Source organism: Hyla sarda, unplaced genomic scaffold (genome assembly GCF_029499605.1).
Source record: "Hyla sarda isolate aHylSar1 unplaced genomic scaffold, aHylSar1.hap1 scaffold_303, whole genome shotgun sequence".
NCBI lineage: Eukaryota > Metazoa > Chordata > Amphibia > Anura > Hylidae > Hyla > Hyla sarda.
In genome coordinates, this window is record NW_026609748.1 from 327734 (window position 1) to 346395 (window position 18662).

The following is an 18662-nucleotide window of genomic DNA, read 5'->3' on the forward strand; positions in this document are numbered from 1 at the left end:
AGCAGCAAGGCCCACAGGGCTGGCTAGCTGGCTAGCCAGCAAGCAGGTAGCAATGAAAGTAGGAATCTTTCTTTTTAACCCTGTAAGGGGGTGGTGCACTGTACCCGAAGATACTGCCATATCGGGTCAATGCATAGGGCGACGGAAGCAAGCTTCGAAATCGGCCCCCGTTCTCAAAAATCCATTTAATATATGGTCCCCAGATAGGGGACATATCAGATATTAAACTGATAAGAACAGATACTACACTTGATCTTAGCCAAAAGGCCGAGAAGCGATAACCGTGAAAGGGGCGGGCCCAACAAGGTCCCCTTCATGGGCACTATCACTGCTTGCTGTCAGGAGACAATTTTCCATGCACACTCTGGGCTGGGGGGCAGTCAACCACCAGTACACACAGCAGAACCTAAACCCATACCATTATTGCTAAGCAGCAAGACAGGGGCCCATTGCACTCCCACGGGGCCTTTTTAAATGCAATCCATAACCCGGATTTGCCAGGAACCCTTCTTACTCCTCCTACTTGCATGTGACACTGGGCTTAGGATCTGCATAGGAAACACACACACAAGCACACACCTACCTTTGTTGCCTGCAGATGCCTCCTTGGCTGTCCCCAAACGGTATCAAACCAACACCCACGGGAAGCTGTAAGCATAGAGGACATGCCTGCACCCCATTGGACTTACCTGTGTGGGTTAAACCCGGGTTATTTGACAACCTATGGCGGTGATGGTTCTGCTCAGGCAGAGCAGTGCTGATGCTCCTCATAAAGCTGTCGCTGCTGTGAAGGTTCTAGGTGACATCACAAATCCCTATGGTTACATACACAACAAAGCTGGGTTGTTGTTGTTTACACTCTGCAAGGCCTGTGGAAGTGAGTGACATCATAGCACTGTAGTTCTGAGGGTTCTAGATGGATGCAACAATCTCCTGTTGCTTCTATGAAGGCCATAATAGACGACATCACCAAACAGCTCCATAGTCACATACACAGCAAAGGAGAGATGTTGTTTACACCTAGTGATGTCAGTGGTATTGAGTGACATCACAGCACAGTGCTAAGGCTCCTGGGCCTGGACACAGCAGCGGCTGCAATATCTCAACGGAGAATACGTTTATATATATGTGTGTGTGTGCGCGTATATATATATATATATATATATATATATATATATTTCTCCGCCGAAATCACTTTTAAACCCATTTCCACCTTTTTTTTCCTTCTCTTCCTCTTACTTTTTTTTCACGTTTTTTTACGTTTTTCTCCTTTTCGCCTCTTTTCTGGGCGTATTATTCTTCTTTTTCTTCTTTTTTTTTGTCTAATGCATACCCCATCAGTGCAGCAATGCTTATTCAATACCGCCAGCAGATGGAGACACTGGGGGATAATTTTCTAAGGATTTATACTGATTTTTCCTGTCTGAATTTGTCGCACAGAAAGTTGCAGGCCAAATATGTGTGACATTTCTGCGACTTTAGCTTCTAGAGCATTTTTACAACATTATACATAGGTGCTGAATACATAAAAAGCGACTGTTCAGCGACAGACAAGTCGCATCGGCTGAAAGTAGGCCAGAATGTCAGTCCATGTTGGAGCAGGTTTAGATACAGTCTAAAGCATAGATCTCAAAGTCTGTGCACAGAATTTAGCAAGGGCCTCGCACCTTCTGATGCATCAGGTAGGTGCACAATAGCATAGCCTAACCCTCTGTACTTTGGTCTATATTGATGCGGGACATAGACAGCCAGCTGATGACCAATCCATTAGTGCAATGGATGGCTGGAAGCATTTGTCTTTGCCTTTGCAATACCACAGAAGCAATGCATGGTCAATGTACAGCAATGACACACCTGTGTGAACAGCCAGGAGACCCCCCCCCCCATGTTATGTTACATAGTTACATAGTTAGTACGGTCGAAAAAAGACATATGTCCATCAAGTTCAACCAGGGAATTAAGGGGTAGGGGTGTGGCGCGATATTGGGGAAGGGATGAGATTTTATATTTCTTCATAAGCATTAATCTTATTTTGTCAATTAGGAACATTCAGCACCCACCCGCTATCAAGGCAGCTGCCTATCATGTCATGCCCTACCTGCACAGGTGTGCTGGCTACTCAAATGATCCAATTAAGGAGGCCATTTAGTCAGCAGCAGCAGAAGTCCTGTGCCTGGACGCTCCAACAGCGGCCAGACACAAGCAGAAGCAGAAGCAGCAGCAGCACCACCTTTTGTTTTTTGGCTGCAGCAGCAGCAGCAGCAAGGCCCACAGGGCTGGCTAGCTGGCTAGCCAGCAAGCAGGTAGCAATGAAAGTAGGAATCTTTCTTTTTAACCCTGTAAGGGGGTGGTGCACTGTACCCGAAGATACTGCCATATCGGGTCAATGCATAGGGCGACGGAAGCAAGCTTCGAAATCGGCCCCCGTTCTCAAAAATCCATTTAATATATGGTCCCCAGATAGGGGACGTATCAGATATTAAACTGATAAGAACAGATACTACACTTGATCTTAGCCAAAAGGCCGAGAAGCGATAACCGTGAAAGGGGCGGGCCCAACAAGGTCCCCTTCATGGGCACTATCACTGCTTGCTGTCAGGGAGGCTGCCAGACAATTTTCCATGCACACTCTGGGCTGGGGGGCAGTCAACCACCAGTACACACAGCAGAACCTAAACCCATACCATTATTGCTAAGCAGCAAGACAGGGGCCCATTGCACTCCCACGGGGCCTTTTTAAATGCAATCCATAACCCGGATTTGCCAGGAACCCTTCTTACTCCTCCTACTTGCATGTGACACTGGGCTTAGGATCTGCATAGGAAACACACACACAAGCACACACCTACCTTTGTTGCCTGCAGATGCCTCCTTGGCTGTCCCCAAACGGTATCAAACCAACACCCACGGGAAGCTGTAAGCATAGAGGACATGCCTGCACCCCATTGGACTTACCTGTGTGGGTTAAACCCGGGTTATTTGACAACCTATGGCGGTGATGGTTCTGCTCAGGCAGAGCAGTGCTGATGCTCCTCATAAAGCTGTCGCTGCTGTGAAGGTTCTAGGTGACATCACAAATCCCTATGGTTACATACACAACAAAGCTGGGTTGTTGTTGTTTACACTCTGCAAGGCCTGTGGAAGTGAGTGACATCATAGCACTGTAGTTCTGAGGGTTCTAGATGGATGCAACAATCTCCTGTTGCTTCTATGAAGGCCATAATAGACGACATCACCAAACAGCTCCATAGTCACATACACAGCAAAGGAGAGATGTTGTTTACACCTAGTGATGTCAGTGGTATTGAGTGACATCACAGCACAGTGCTAAGGCTCCTGGGCCTGGACACAGCAGCGGCTGCAATATCTCAACGGAGAATACGTTTATATATATGTGTGTGTGTGCGCGTATATATATATATATATATATATATATATATATATATATTTCTCCGCCGAAATCACTTTTAAACCCATTTCCACCTTTTTTTCCCTTCTCTTCCTCTTACTTTTTTTTCACGTTTTTTACGTTTTTCTCCTTTTCGCCTCTTTTCTGGGCGTATTATTCTTCTTTTTCTTCTTTTTTTTCGTCTAATGCATACCCCATCAGTGCAGCAATGCTTATTCAATACCGCCAGCAGATGGAGACACTGGGGGATAATTTTCTAAGGATTTATACTGATTTTTCCTGTCTGAATTTGTCGCACAGAAAGTTGCAGGCCAAATATGTGTGACATTTCTGCGACTTTAGCTTCTAGAGCATTTTTACAACATTATACATAGGTGCTGAATACATAAAAAGCGACTGTTCAGCGACAGACAAGTCGCATCGGCTGAAAGTAGGCCAGAATGTCAGTCCATGTTGGAGCAGGTTTAGATACAGTCTAAAGCATAGATCTCAAAGTCTGTGCACAGAATTTAGCAAGGGCCTCGCACCTTCTGATGCATCAGGTAGGTGCACAATAGCATAGCCTAACCCTCTGTACTTTGGTCTATATTGATGCGGGACATAGACAGCCAGCTGATGACCAATCCATTAGTGCAATGGATGGCTGGAAGCATTTGTCTTTGCCTTTGCAATACCACAGAAGCAATGCATGGTCAATGTACAGCAATGACACACCTGTGTGAACAGCCAGGAGACCCCCCCCCCATGTTATGTTACATAGTTACATAGTTAGTACGGTCGAAAAAAGACATATGTCCATCAAGTTCAACCAGGGAATTAAGGGGTAGGGGTGTGGCGCGATATTGGGGAAGGGATGAGATTTTATATTTCTTCATAAGCATTAATCTTATTTTGTCAATTAGGAACATTCAGCACCCACCCGCTATCAAGGCAGCTGCCTATCATGTCATGCCCTACCTGCACAGGTGTGCTGGCTACTCAAATGATCCAATTAAGGAGGCCATTTAGTCAGCAGCAGCAGAAGTCCTGTGCCTGGACGCTCCAACAGCGGCCAGACACAAGCAGAAGCAGAAGCAGCAGCAGCACCACCTTTTGTTTTTTGGCTGCAGCAGCAGCAGCAGCAAGGCCCACAGGGCTGGCTAGCTGGCTAGCCAGCAAGCAGGTAGCAATGAAAGTAGGAATCTTTCTTTTTAACCCTGTAAGGGGGTGGTGCACTGTACCCGAAGATACTGCCATATCGGGTCAATGCATAGGGCGACGGAAGCAAGCTTCGAAATCGGCCCCCGTTCTCAAAAATCCATTTAATATATGGTCCCCAGATAGGGGACGTATCAGATATTAAACTGATAAGAACAGATACTACACTTGATCTTAGCCAAAAGGCCGAGAAGCGATAACCGTGAAAGGGGCGGGCCCAACAAGGTCCCCTTCATGGGCACTATCACTGCTTGCTGTCAGGGAGGCTGCCAGACAATTTTCCATGCACACTCTGGGCTGGGGGGCAGTCAACCACCAGTACACACAGCAGAACCTAAACCCATACCATTATTGCTAAGCAGCAAGACAGGGGCCCATTGCACTCCCACGGGGCCTTTTTAAATGCAATCCATAACCCGGATTTGCCAGGAACCCTTCTTACTCCTCCTACTTGCATGTAACACTGGGCTTAGGATCTGCATAGGAAACACACACACAAGCACACACCTACCTTTGTTGCCTGCAGATGCCTCCTTGGCTGTCCCCAAACGGTATCAAACCAACACCCACGGGAAGCTGTAAGCATAGAGGACATGCCTGCACCCCATTGGACTTACCTGTGTGGGTTAAACCCGGGTTATTTGACAACCTATGGCGGTGATGGTTCTGCTCAGGCAGAGCAGTGCTGATGCTCCTCATAAAGCTGTCGCTGCTGTGAAGGTTCTAGGTGACATCACAAATCCCTATGGTTACATACACAACAAAGCTGGGTTGTTGTTGTTTACACTCTGCAAGGCCTGTGGAAGTGAGTGACATCATAGCACTGTAGTTCTGAGGGTTCTAGATGGATGCAACAATCTCCTGTTGCTTCTATGAAGGCCATAATAGACGACATCACCAAACAGCTCCATAGTCACATACACAGCAAAGGAGAGATGTTGTTTACACCTAGTGATGTCAGTGGTATTGAGTGACATCACAGCACAGTGCTAAGGCTCCTGGGCCTGGACACAGCAGCGGCTGCAATATCTCAACGGAGAATACGTTTATATATATGTGTGTGTGTGCGCGTATATATATATATATATATATATATATATATATATATATATATATTTCTCCGCCGAAATCACTTTTAAACCCATTTCCACCTTTTTTTCCCTTCTCTTCCTCTTACTTTTTTTTCACGTTTTTTTAAGTTTTTCTCCTTTTCGCCTCTTTTCTGGGCGTATTATTCTTCTTTTTCTTCTTTTTTTTCGTCTAATGCATACCCCATCAGTGCAGCAATGCTTATTCAATACCGCCAGCAGATGGAGACACTGGGGGATAATTTTCTAAGGATTTATACTGATTTTTCCTGTCTGAATTTGTCGCACAGAAAGTTGCAGGCCAAATATGTGTGACATTTCTGCGACTTTAGCTTCTAGAGCATTTTTACAACATTATACATAGGTGCTGAATACATAAAAAGCGACTGTTCAGCGACAGACAAGTCGCATCGGCTGAAAGTAGGCCAGAATGTCAGTCCATGTTGGAGCAGGTTTAGATACAGTCTAAAGCATAGATCTCAAAGTCTGTGCACAGAATTTAGCAAGGGCCTCGCACCTTCTGATGCATCAGGTAGGTGCACAATAGCATAGCCTAACCCTCTGTACTTTGGTCTATATTGATGCGGGACATAGACAGCCAGCTGATGACCAATCCATTAGTGCAATGGATGGCTGGAAGCATTTGTCTTTGCCTTTGCAATACCACAGAAGCAATGCATGGTCAATGTACAGCAATGACACACCTGTGTGAACAGCCAGGAGACCCCCCCCCCATGTTATGTTACATAGTTACATAGTTAGTACGGTCGAAAAAAGACATATGTCCATCAAGTTCAACCAGGGAATTAAGGGGTAGGGGTGTGGCGCGATATTGGGGAAGGGATGAGATTTTATATTTCTTCATAAGCATTAATCTTATTTTGTCAATTAGGAACATTCAGCACCCACCCGCTATCAAGGCAGCTGCCTATCATGTCATGCCCTACCTGCACAGGTGTGCTGGCTACTCAAATGATCCAATTAAGGAGGCCATGTAGTCAGCAGCAGCAGAAGTCCTGTGCCTGGACGCTCCAACAGCGGCCAGACACAAGCAGAAGCAGAAGCAGCAGCAGCACCACCTTTTGTTTTTTGGCTGCAGCAGCAGCAGCAGCAAGGCCCACAGGGCTGGCTAGCTGGCTAGCCAGCAAGCAGGTAGCAATGAAAGTAGGAATCTTTCTTTTTAACCCTGTAAGGGGGTGGTGCACTGTACCCGAAGATACTGCCATATCGGGTCAATGCATAGGGCGACGGAAGCAAGCTTCGAAATCGGCCCCCGTTCTCAAAAATCCATTTAATATATGGTCCCCAGATAGGGGACGTATCAGATATTAAACTGATAAGAACAGATACTACACTTGATCTTAGCCAAAAGGCCGAGAAGCGATAACCGTGAAAGGGGCGGGCCCAACAAGGTCCCCTTCATGGGCACTATCACTGCTTGCTGTCAGGGAGGCTGCCAGACAATTTTCCATGCACACTCTGGGCTGGGGGGCAGTCAACCACCAGTACACACAGCAGAACCTAAACCCATACCATTATTGCTAAGCAGCAAGACAGGGGCCCATTGCACTCCCACGGGGCCTTTTTAAATGCAATCCATAACCCGGATTTGCCAGGAACCCTTCTTACTCCTCCTACTTGCATGTGACACTGGGCTTAGGATCTGCATAGGAAACACACACACAAGCACACACCTACCTTTGTTGCCTGCAGATGCCTCCTTGGCTGTCCCCAAACGGTATCAAACCAACACCCACGGGAAGCTGTAAGCATAGAGGACATGCCTGCACCCCATTGGACTTACCTGTGTGGGTTAAACCCGGGTTATTTGACAACCTATGGCGGTGATGGTTCTGCTCAGGCAGAGCAGTGCTGATGCTCCTCATAAAGCTGTCGCTGCTGTGAAGGTTCTAGGTGACATCACAAATCCCTATGGTTACATACACAACAAAGCTGGGTTGTTGTTGTTTACACTCTGCAAGGCCTGTGGAAGTGAGTGACATCATAGCACTGTAGTTCTGAGGGTTCTAGATGGATGCAACAATCTCCTGTTGCTTCTATGAAGGCCATAATAGACGACATCACCAAACAGCTCCATAGTCACATACACAGCAAAGGAGAGATGTTGTTTACACCTAGTGATGTCAGTGGTATTGAGTGACATCACAGCACAGTGCTAAGGCTCCTGGGCCTGGACACAGCAGCGGCTGCAATATCTCAACGGAGAATACGTTTATATATATGTGTGTGTGTGCGCGTATATATATATATATATATATATATATATATATATATATATATATATTTCTCCGCCGAAATCACTTTTAAACCCATTTCCACCTTTTTTTCCCTTCTCTTCCTCTTACTTTTTTTTCACGTTTTTTTACGTTTTTCTCCTTTTCGCCTCTTTTCTGGGCGTATTATTCTTCTTTTTCTTCTTTTTTTTCGTCTAATGCATACCCCATCAGTGCAGCAATGCTTATTCAATACCGCCAGCAGATGGAGACACTGGGGGATAATTTTCTAAGGATTTATACTGATTTTTCCTGTCTGAATTTGTCGCACAGAAAGTTGCAGGCCAAATATGTGTGACATTTCTGCGACTTTAGCTTCTAGAGCATTTTTACAACATTATACATAGGTGCTGAATACATAAAAAGCGACTGTTCAGCGACAGACAAGTCGCATCGGCTGAAAGTAGGCCAGAATGTCAGTCCATGTTGGAGCAGGTTTAGATACAGTCTAAAGCATAGATCTCAAAGTCTGTGCACAGAATTTAGCAAGGGCCTCGCACCTTCTGATGCATCAGGTAGGTGCACAATAGCATAGCCTAACCCTCTGTACTTTGGTCTATATTGATGCGGGACATAGACAGCCAGCTGATGACCAATCCATTAGTGCAATGGATGGCTGGAAGCATTTGTCTTTGCCTTTGCAATACCACAGAAGCAATGCATGGTCAATGTACAGCAATGACACACCTGTGTGAACAGCCAGGAGACCCCCCCCCCCATGTTATGTTACATAGTTACATAGTTAGTACGGTCGAAAAAAGACATATGTCCATCAAGTTCAACCAGGGAATTAAGGGGTAGGGGTGTGGCGCGATATTGGGGAAGGGATGAGATTTTATATTTCTTCATAAGCATTAATCTTATTTTGTCAATTAGGAACATTCAGCACCCACCCGCTATCAAGGCAGCTGCCTATCATGTCATGCCCTACCTGCACAGGTGTGCTGGCTACTCAAATGATCCAATTAAGGAGGCCATTTAGTCAGCAGCAGCAGAAGTCCTGTGCCTGGACGCTCCAACAGCGGCCAGACACAAGCAGAAGCAGAAGCAGCAGCAGCACCACCTTTTGTTTTTTGGCTGCAGCAGCAGCAAGGCCCACAGGGCTGGCTAGCTGGCTAGCCAGCAAGCAGGTAGCAATGAAAGTAGGAATCTTTCTTTTTAACCCTGTAAGGGGGTGGTGCACTGTACCCGAAGATACTGCCATATCGGGTCAATGCATAGGGCGACGGAAGCAAGCTTCGAAATCGGCCCCCGTTCTCAAAAATCCATTTAATATATGGTCCCCAGATAGGGGACGTATCAGATATTAAACTGATAAGAACAGATACTACACTTGATCTTAGCCAAAAGGCCGAGAAGCGATAACCGTGAAAGGGGCGGGCCCAACAAGGTCCCCTTCATGGGCACTATCACTGCTTGCTGTCAGGGAGGCTGCCAGACAATTTTCCATGCACACTCTGGGCTGGGGGGCAGTCAACCACCAGTACACACAGCAGAACCTAAACCCATACCATTATTGCTAAGCAGCAAGACAGGGGCCCATTGCACTCCCACGGGGCCTTTTTAAATGCAATCCATAACCCGGATTTGCCAGGAACCCTTCTTACTCCTCCTACTTGCATGTGACACTGGGCTTAGGATCTGCATAGGAAACACACACACAAGCACACACCTACCTTTGTTGCCTGCAGATGCCTCCTTGGCTGTCCCCAAACGGTATCAAACCAACACCCACGGGAAGCTGTAAGCATAGAGGACATGCCTGCACCCCATTGGACTTACCTGTGTGGGTTAAACCCGGGTTATTTGACAACCTATGGCGGTGATGGTTCTGCTCAGGCAGAGCAGTGCTGATGCTCCTCATAAAGCTGTCGCTGCTGTGAAGGTTCTAGGTGACATCACAAATCCCTATGGTTACATACACAACAAAGCTGGGTTGTTGTTGTTTACACTCTGCAAGGCCTGTGGAAGTGAGTGACATCATAGCACTGTAGTTCTGAGGGTTCTAGATGGATGCAACAATCTCCTGTTGCTTCTATGAAGGCCATAATAGACGACATCACCAAACAGCTCCATAGTCACATACACAGCAAAGGAGAGATGTTGTTTACACCTAGTGATGTCAGTGGTATTGAGTGACATCACAGCACAGTGCTAAGGCTCCTGGGCCTGGACACAGCAGCGGCTGCAATATCTCAACGGAGAATACGTTTATATATATGTGTGTGTGTGCGCGTATATATATATATATATATATATATATATATATATATATATATTTCTCCGCCGAAATCACTTTTAAACCCATTTCCACCTTTTTTTCCCTTCTCTTCCTCTTACTTTTTTTTCACGTTTTTTTACGTTTTTCTCCTTTTCGCCTCTTTTCTGGGCGTATTATTCTTCTTTTTCTTCTTTTTTTTCGTCTAATGCATACCCCATCAGTGCAGCAATGCTTATTCAATACCGCCAGCAGATGGAGACACTGGGGGATAATTTTCTAAGGATTTATACTGATTTTTCCTGTCTGAATTTGTCGCACAGAAAGTTGCAGGCCAAATATGTGTGACATTTCTGCGACTTTAGCTTCTAGAGCATTTTTACAACATTATACATAGGTGCTGAATACATAAAAAGCGACTGTTCAGCGACAGACAAGTCGCATCGGCTGAAAGTAGGCCAGAATGTCAGTCCATGTTGGAGCAGGTTTAGATACAGTCTAAAGCATAGATCTCAAAGTCTGTGCACAGAATTTAGCAAGGGCCTCGCACCTTCTGATGCATCAGGTAGGTGCACAATAGCATAGCCTAACCCTCTGTACTTTGGTCTATATTGATGCGGGACATAGACAGCCAGCTGATGACCAATCCATTAGTGCAATGGATGGCTGGAAGCATTTGTCTTTGCCTTTGCAATACCACAGAAGCAATGCATGGTCAATGTACAGCAATGACACACCTGTGTGAACAGCCAGGAGACCCCCCCCCCCATGTTATGTTACATAGTTACATAGTTAGTACGGTCGAAAAAAGACATATGTCCATCAAGTTCAACCAGGGAATTAAGGGGTAGGGGTGTGGCGCGATATTGGGGAAGGGATGAGATTTTATATTTCTTCATAAGCATTAATCTTATTTTGTCAATTAGGAACATTCAGCACCCACCCGCTATCAAGGCAGCTGCCTATCATGTCATGCCCTACCTGCACAGGTGTGCTGGCTACTCAAATGATCCAATTAAGGAGGCCATTTAGTCAGCAGCAGCAGAAGTCCTGTGCCTGGACGCTCCAACAGCGGCCAGACACAAGCAGAAGCAGAAGCAGCAGCAGCACCACCTTTTGTTTTTTGGCTGCAGCAGCAGCAGCAGCAAGGCCCACAGGGCTGGCTAGCTGGCTAGCCAGCAAGCAGGTAGCAATGAAAGTAGGAATCTTTCTTTTTAACCCTGTAAGGGGGTGGTGCACTGTACCCGAAGATACTGCCATATCGGGTCAATGCAAATGCATAGGGCGACGGAAGCAAGCTTCGAAATCGGCCCCCGTTCTCAAAAATCCATTTAATATATGGTCCCCAGATAGGGGACGTATCAGATATTAAACTGATAAGAACAGATACTACACTTGATCTTAGCCAAAAGGCCGAGAAGCGATAACCGTGAAAGGGGCGGGCCCAACAAGGTCCCCTTCATGGGCACTATCACTGCTTGCTGTCAGGGAGGCTGCCAGACAATTTTCCATGCACACTCTGGGCTGGGGGGCAGTCAACCACCAGTACACACAGCAGAACCTAAACCCATACCATTATTGCTAAGCAGCAAGACAGGGGCCCATTGCACTCCCACGGGGCCTTTTTAAATGCAATCCATAACCCGGATTTGCCAGGAACCCTTCTTACTCCTCCTACTTGCATGTGACACTGGGCTTAGGATCTGCATAGGAAACACACACACAAGCACACACCTACCTTTGTTGCCTGCAGATGCCTCCTTGGCTGTCCCCAAACGGTATCAAACCAACACCTACGGGAAGCTGTAAGCATAGAGGACATGCCTGCACCCCATTGGACTTACCTGTGTGGGTTAAACCCGGGTTATTTGACAACCTATGGCGGTGATGGTTCTGCTCAGGCAGAGCAGTGCTGATGCTCCTCATAAAGCTGTCGCTGCTGTGAAGGTTCTAGGTGACATCACAAATCCCTATGGTTACATACACAACAAAGCTGGGTTGTTGTTGTTTACACTCTGCAAGGCCTGTGGAAGTGAGTGACATCATAGCACTGTAGTTCTGAGGGTTCTAGATGGATGCAACAATCTCCTGTTGCTTCTATGAAGGCCATAATAGACGACATCACCAAACAGCTCCATAGTCACATACACAGCAAAGGAGAGATGTTGTTTACACCTAGTGATGTCAGTGGTATTGAGTGACATCACAGCACAGTGCTAAGGCTCCTGGGCCTGGACACAGCAGCGGCTGCAATATCTCAACGGAGAATACGTTTATATATATGTGTGTGTGTGCGCGTATATATTATATATATATATATATATATATATATATTTCTCCGCCGAAATCACTTTTAAACCCATTTCCACCTTTTTTTCCCTTCTCTTCCTCTTACTTTTTTTTCACGTTTTTTTACGTTTTTCTCCTTTTCGCCTCTTTTCTGGGCGTATTATTCTTCTTTTTCTTCTTTTTTTTCGTCTAATGCATACCCCATCAGTGCAGCAATGCTTATTCAATACCGCCAGCAGATGGAGACACTGGGGGATAATTTTCTAAGGATTTATACTGATTTTTCCTGTCTGAATTTGTCGCACAGAAAGTTGCAGGCCAAATATGTGTGACATTTCTGCGACTTTAGCTTCTAGAGCATTTTTACAACATTATACATAGGTGCTGAATACATAAAAAGCGACTGTTCAGCGACAGACAAGTCGCATCGGCTGAAAGTAGGCCAGAATGTCAGTCCATGTTGGAGCAGGTTTAGATACAGTCTAAAGCATAGATCTCAAAGTCTGTGCACAGAATTTAGCAAGGGCCTCGCACCTTCTGATGCATCAGGTAGGTGCACAATAGCATAGCCTAACCCTCTGTACTTTGGTCTATATTGATGCGGGACATAGACAGCCAGCTGATGACCAATCCATTAGTGCAATGGATGGCTGGAAGCATTTGTCTTTGCCTTTGCAATACCACAGAAGCAATGCATGGTCAATGTACAGCAATGACACACCTGTGTGAACAGCCAGGAGACCCCCCCCCCCATGTTATGTTACATAGTTACATAGTTAGTACGGTCGAAAAAAGACATATGTCCATCAAGTTCAACCAGGGAATTAAGGGGTAGGGGTGTGGCGCGATATTGGGGAAGGGATGAGATTTTATATTTCTTCATAAGCATTAATCTTATTTTGTCAATTAGGAACATTCAGCACCCACCCGCTATCAAGGCAGCTGCCTATCATGTCATGCCCTACCTGCACAGGTGTGCTGGCTACTCAAATGATCCAATTAAGGAGGCCATTTAGTCAGCAGCAGCAGAAGTCCTGTGCCTGGACGCTCCAACAGCGGCCAGACACAAGCAGAAGCAGAAGCAGCAGCAGCACCACCTTTTGTTTTTTGGCTGCAGCAGCAGCAGCAGCAAGGCCCACAGGGCTGGCTAGCTGGCTAGCCAGCAAGCAGGTAGCAATGAAAGTAGGAATCTTTCTTTTTAACCCTGTAAGGGGGTGGTGCACTGTACCCGAAGATACTGCCATATCGGGTCAATGCATAGGGCGACGGAAGCAAGCTTCGAAATCGGCCCCCGTTCTCAAAAATCCATTTAATATATGGTCCCCAGATAGGGGACGTATCAGATATTAAACTGATAAGAACAGATACTACACTTGATCTTAGCCAAAAGGCCGAGAAGCGATAACCGTGAAAGGGGCGGGCCCAACAAGGTCCCCTTCATGGGCACTATCACTGCTTGCTGTCAGGGAGGCTGCCAGACAATTTTCCATGCACACTCTGGGCTGGGGGGCAGTCAACCACCAGTACACACAGCAGAACCTAAACCCATACCATTATTGCTAAGCAGCAAGACAGGGGCCCATTGCACTCCCACGGGGCCTTTTTAAATGCAATCCATAACCCGGATTTGCCAGGAACCCTTCTTACTCCTCCTACTTGCATGTGACACTGGGCTTAGGATCTGCATAGGAAACACACACACAAGCACACACCTACCTTTGTTGCCTGCAGATGCCTCCTTGGCTGTCCCCAAACGGTATCAAACCAACACCTACGGGAAGCTGTAAGCATAGAGGACATGCCTGCACCCCATTGGACTTACCTGTGTGGGTTAAACCCGGGTTATTTGACAACCTATGGCGGTGATGGTTCTGCTCAGGCAGAGCAGTGCTGATGCTCCTCATAAAGCTGTCGCTGCTGTGAAGGTTCTAGGTGACATCACAAATCCCTATGGTTACATACACAACAAAGCTGGGTTGTTGTTGTTTACACTCTGCAAGGCCTGTGGAAGTGAGTGACATCATAGCACTGTAGTTCTGAGGGTTCTAGATGGATGCAACAATCTCCTGTTGCTTCTATGAAGGCCATAATAGACGACATCACCAAACAGCTCCATAGTCACATACACAGCAAAGGAGAGATGTTGTTTACACCTAGTGATGTCAGTGGTATTGAGTGACATCACAGCACAGTGCTAAGGCTCCTGGGCCTGGACACAGCAGCGGCTGCAATATCTCAACGGAGAATACGTTTATATATATGTGTGTGTGTGCGCGTATATATATATATATATATATATATATATATATATATATTCTCCGCCGAAATCACTTTTAAACCCATTTCCACCTTTTTTTCCCTTCTCTTCCTCTTACTTTTTTTTCACGTTTTTTTACGTTTTTCTCCTTTTCGCCTCTTTTCTGGGCGTATTATTCTTCTTTTTCTTCTTTTTTTTCGTCTAATGCATACCCCATCAGTGCAGCAATGCTTATTCAATACCGCCAGCAGATGGAGACACTGGGGGATAATTTTCTAAGGATTTATACTGATTTTTCCTGTCTGAATTTGTCGCACAGAAAGTTGCAGGCCAAATATGTGTGACATTTCTGCGACTTTAGCTTCTAGAGCATTTTTACAACATTATACATAGGTGCTGAATACATAAAAAGCGACTGTTCAGCGACAGACAAGTCGCATCGGCTGAAAGTAGGCCAGAATGTCAGTCCATGTTGGAGCAGGTTTAGATACAGTCTAAAGCATAGATCTCAAAGTCTGTGCACAGAATTTAGCAAGGGCCTCGCACCTTCTGATGCATCAGGTAGGTGCACAATAGCATAGCCTAACCCTCTGTACTTTGGTCTATATTGATGCGGGACATAGACAGCCAGCTGATGACCAATCCATTAGTGCAATGGATGGCTGGAAGCATTTGTCTTTGCCTTTGCAATACCACAGAAGCAATGCATGGTCAATGTACAGCAATGACACACCTGTGTGAACAGCCAGGAGACCCCCCCCCCCATGTTATGTTACATAGTTACATAGTTAGTACGGTCGAAAAAAGACATATGTCCATCAAGTTCAACCAGGGAATTAAGGGGTAGGGGTGTGGCGCGATATTGGGGAAGGGATGAGATTTTATATTTCTTCATAAGCATTAATCTTATTTTGTCAATTAGGAACATTCAGCACACCCGCTATCAAGGCAGCTGCCTATCATGTCATGCCCTACCTGCACAGGTGTGCTGGCTACTCAAATGATCCAATTAAGGAGGCCATTTAGTCAGCAGCAGCAGAAGTCCTGTGCCTGGACGCTCCAACAGCGGCCAGACACAAGCAGAAGCAGAAGCAGCAGCAGCACCACCTTTTGTTTTTTGGCTGCAGCAGCAGCAGCAGCAAGGCCCACAGGGCTGGCTAGCTGGCTAGCCAGCAAGCAGGTAGCAATGAAAGTAGGAATCTTTCTTTTTAACCCTGTAAGGGGGTGGTGCACTGTACCCGAAGATACTGCCATATCGGGTCAATGCATAGGGCGACGGAAGCAAGCTTCGAAATCGGCCCCCGTTCTCAAAAATCCATTTAATATATGGTCCCCAGATAGGGGACGTATCAGATATTAAACTGATAAGAACAGATACTACACTTGATCTTAGCCAAAAGGCCGAGAAGCGATAACCGTGAAAGGGGCGGGCCCAACAAGGTCCCCTTCATGGGCACTATCACTGCTTGCTGTCAGGGAGGCTGCCAGACAATTTTCCATGCACACTCTGGGCTGGGGGGCAGTCAACCACCAGTACACACAGCAGAACCTAAACCCATACCATTATTGCTAAGCAGCAAGACAGGGGCCCATTGCACTCCCACGGGGCCTTTTTAAATGCAATCCATAACCCGGATTTGCCAGGAACCCTTCTTACTCCTCCTACTTGCATGTGACACTGGGCTTAGGATCTGCATAGGAAACACACACACAAGCACACACCTACCTTTGTTGCCTGCAGATGCCTCCTTGGCTGTCCCCAAACGGTATCAAACCAACACCCACGGGAAGCTGTAAGCATAGAGGACATGCCTGCACCCCATTGGACTTACCTGTGTGGGTTAAACCCGGGTTATTTGACAACCTATGGCGGTGATGGTTCTGCTCAGGCAGAGCAGTGCTGATGCTCCTCATAAAGCTGTCGCTGCTGTGAAGGTTCTAGGTGACATCACAAATCCCTATGGTTACATACACAACAAAGCTGGGTTGTTGTTGTTTACACTCTGCAAGGCCTGTGGAAGTGAGTGACATCATAGCACTGTAGTTCTGAGGGTTCTAGATGGATGCAACAATCTCCTGTTGCTTCTATGAAGGCCATAATAGACGACATCACCAAACAGCTCCATAGTCACATACACAGCAAAGGAGAGATGTTGTTTACACCTAGTGATGTCAGTGGTATTGAGTGACATCACAGCACAGTGCTAAGGCTCCTGGGCCTGGACACAGCAGCGGCTGCAATATCTCAACGGAGAATACGTTTATATATATGTGTGTGTGTGCGCGTATATATATATATATATATATATATATATATATATATATTTCTCCGCCGAAATCACTTTTAAACCCATTTCCACCTTTTTTTCCCTTCTCTTCCTCTTACTTTTTTTTCACGTTTTTTTACGTTTTTCTCCTTTTCGCCTCTTTTCTGGGCGTATTATTCTTCTTTTTCTTCTTTTTTTTCGTCTAATGCATACCCCATCAGTGCAGCAATGCTTATTCAATACCGCCAGCAGATGGAGACACTGGGGGATAATTTTCTAAGGATTTATACTGATTTTTCCTGTCTGAATTTGTCGCACAGAAAGTTGCAGGCCAAATATGTGTGACATTTCTGCGACTTTAGCTTCTAGAGCATTTTTACAACATTATACATAGGTGCTGAATACATAAAAAGCGACTGTTCAGCGACAGACAAGTCGCATCGGCTGAAAGTAGGCCAGAATGTCAGTCCATGTTGGAGCAGGTTTAGATACAGTCTAAAGCATAGATCTCAAAGTCTGTGCACAGAATTTAGCAAGGGCCTCGCACCTTCTGATGCATCAGGTAGGTGCACAATAGCATAGCCTAACCCTCTGTACTTTGGTCTATATTGATGCGGGACATAGACAGCCAGCTGATGACCAATCCATTAGTGCAATGGATGGCTGGAAGCATTTGTCTTTGCCTTTGCAATACCACAGAAGCAATGCATGGTCAATGTACAGCAATGACACACCTGTGTGAACAGCCAGGAGACCCCCCCCCCATGTTATGTTACATAGTTACATAGTTAGTACGGTCGAAAAAAGACATATGTCCATCAAGTTCAACCAGGGAATTAAGGGGTAGGGGTGTGGCGCGATATTGGGGAAGGGATGAGATTTTATATTTCTTCATAAGCATTAATCTTATTTTGTCAATTAGGAACATTCAGCACCCACCCGCTATCAAGGCAGCTGCCTATCATGTCATGCCCTACCTGCACAGGTGTGCTGGCTACTCAAATGATCCAATTAAGGAGGCCATTTAGTCAGCAGCAGCAGAAGTCCTGTGCCTGGACGCTCCAACAGCGGCCAGACACAAGCAGAAGCAGAAGCAGCAGCAGCACCACCTTTTGTTTTTTGGCTGCAGCAGCAGCAGCAGCAAGGCCCACAGGGCTGGCTAGCTGGCTAGCCAGCAAGCAGGTAGCAATGAAAGTAGGAATCTTTCTTTTTAACCCTGTAAGGGGGTGGTGCACTGTACCCGAAGATACTGCCATATCGGGTCAATGCATAGGGCGACGGAAGCAAGCTTCGAAATCGGCCCCCGTTCTCAAAAATCCATTTAATATATGGTCCCCAGATAGGGGACGTATCAGATATTAAACTGATAAGAACAGATACTACACTTGATCTTAGCCAAAAGGCCGAGAAGCGATAACCGTGAAAGGGGCGGGCCCAACAAGGTCCCCTTCATGGGCACTATCACTGCTTGCTGTCAGGGAGGCTGCCAGACAATTTTCCATGCACACTCTGGGCTGGGGGGCAGTCAACCACCAGTACACACAGCAGAACCTAAACCCATACCATTATTGCTAAGCAGCAAGACAGGGGCCCATTGCACTCCCACGGGGCCTTTTTAAATGCAATCCATAACCCGGATTTGC

At 46.2% G+C, this 18662-nt stretch overlaps 9 non-coding genes across 9 annotated transcripts; all 9 read right to left on the reverse strand.

Moving 5' to 3' along the window:
- Positions 1 to 88: 88 nt before the first annotated feature.
- LOC130327868 (U2 spliceosomal RNA) lies at positions 89 to 279 on the reverse strand. The gene has a single exon (XR_008872167.1). It is a non-coding gene; the product is annotated as a U2 spliceosomal RNA (small nuclear RNA).
- A 2066-nt stretch (positions 280 to 2345) lies between these two features.
- LOC130327816 (U2 spliceosomal RNA) lies at positions 2346 to 2536 on the reverse strand. The gene has a single exon (XR_008872123.1). It is a non-coding gene; the product is annotated as a U2 spliceosomal RNA (small nuclear RNA).
- A 2077-nt stretch (positions 2537 to 4613) lies between these two features.
- Positions 4614 to 4804, reverse strand: LOC130327817 (U2 spliceosomal RNA). Its single transcript, XR_008872124.1, has one exon. It is a non-coding gene; the product is annotated as a U2 spliceosomal RNA (small nuclear RNA).
- Positions 4805 to 6888: 2084 nt separating this feature from the next.
- Positions 6889 to 7079, reverse strand: LOC130327818 (U2 spliceosomal RNA). Its single transcript, XR_008872125.1, has one exon. It is a non-coding gene; the product is annotated as a U2 spliceosomal RNA (small nuclear RNA).
- Positions 7080 to 9160: 2081 nt separating this feature from the next.
- Positions 9161 to 9351, reverse strand: LOC130327819 (U2 spliceosomal RNA). Its single transcript, XR_008872126.1, has one exon. It is a non-coding gene; the product is annotated as a U2 spliceosomal RNA (small nuclear RNA).
- Positions 9352 to 11434: 2083 nt separating this feature from the next.
- On the reverse strand, positions 11435 to 11631 carry LOC130327830 (U2 spliceosomal RNA). The gene has a single exon (XR_008872136.1). It is a non-coding gene; the product is annotated as a U2 spliceosomal RNA (small nuclear RNA).
- Positions 11632 to 13707: 2076 nt separating this feature from the next.
- Positions 13708 to 13898, reverse strand: LOC130327821 (U2 spliceosomal RNA). Its single transcript, XR_008872127.1, has one exon. It is a non-coding gene; the product is annotated as a U2 spliceosomal RNA (small nuclear RNA).
- Positions 13899 to 15974: 2076 nt separating this feature from the next.
- Positions 15975 to 16165, reverse strand: LOC130327822 (U2 spliceosomal RNA). The gene has a single exon (XR_008872128.1). It is a non-coding gene; the product is annotated as a U2 spliceosomal RNA (small nuclear RNA).
- Positions 16166 to 18243: 2078 nt separating this feature from the next.
- On the reverse strand, positions 18244 to 18434 carry LOC130327823 (U2 spliceosomal RNA). Its single transcript, XR_008872129.1, has one exon. It is a non-coding gene; the product is annotated as a U2 spliceosomal RNA (small nuclear RNA).
- Between the last annotated feature and the right edge of the window lie 228 nt (positions 18435 to 18662).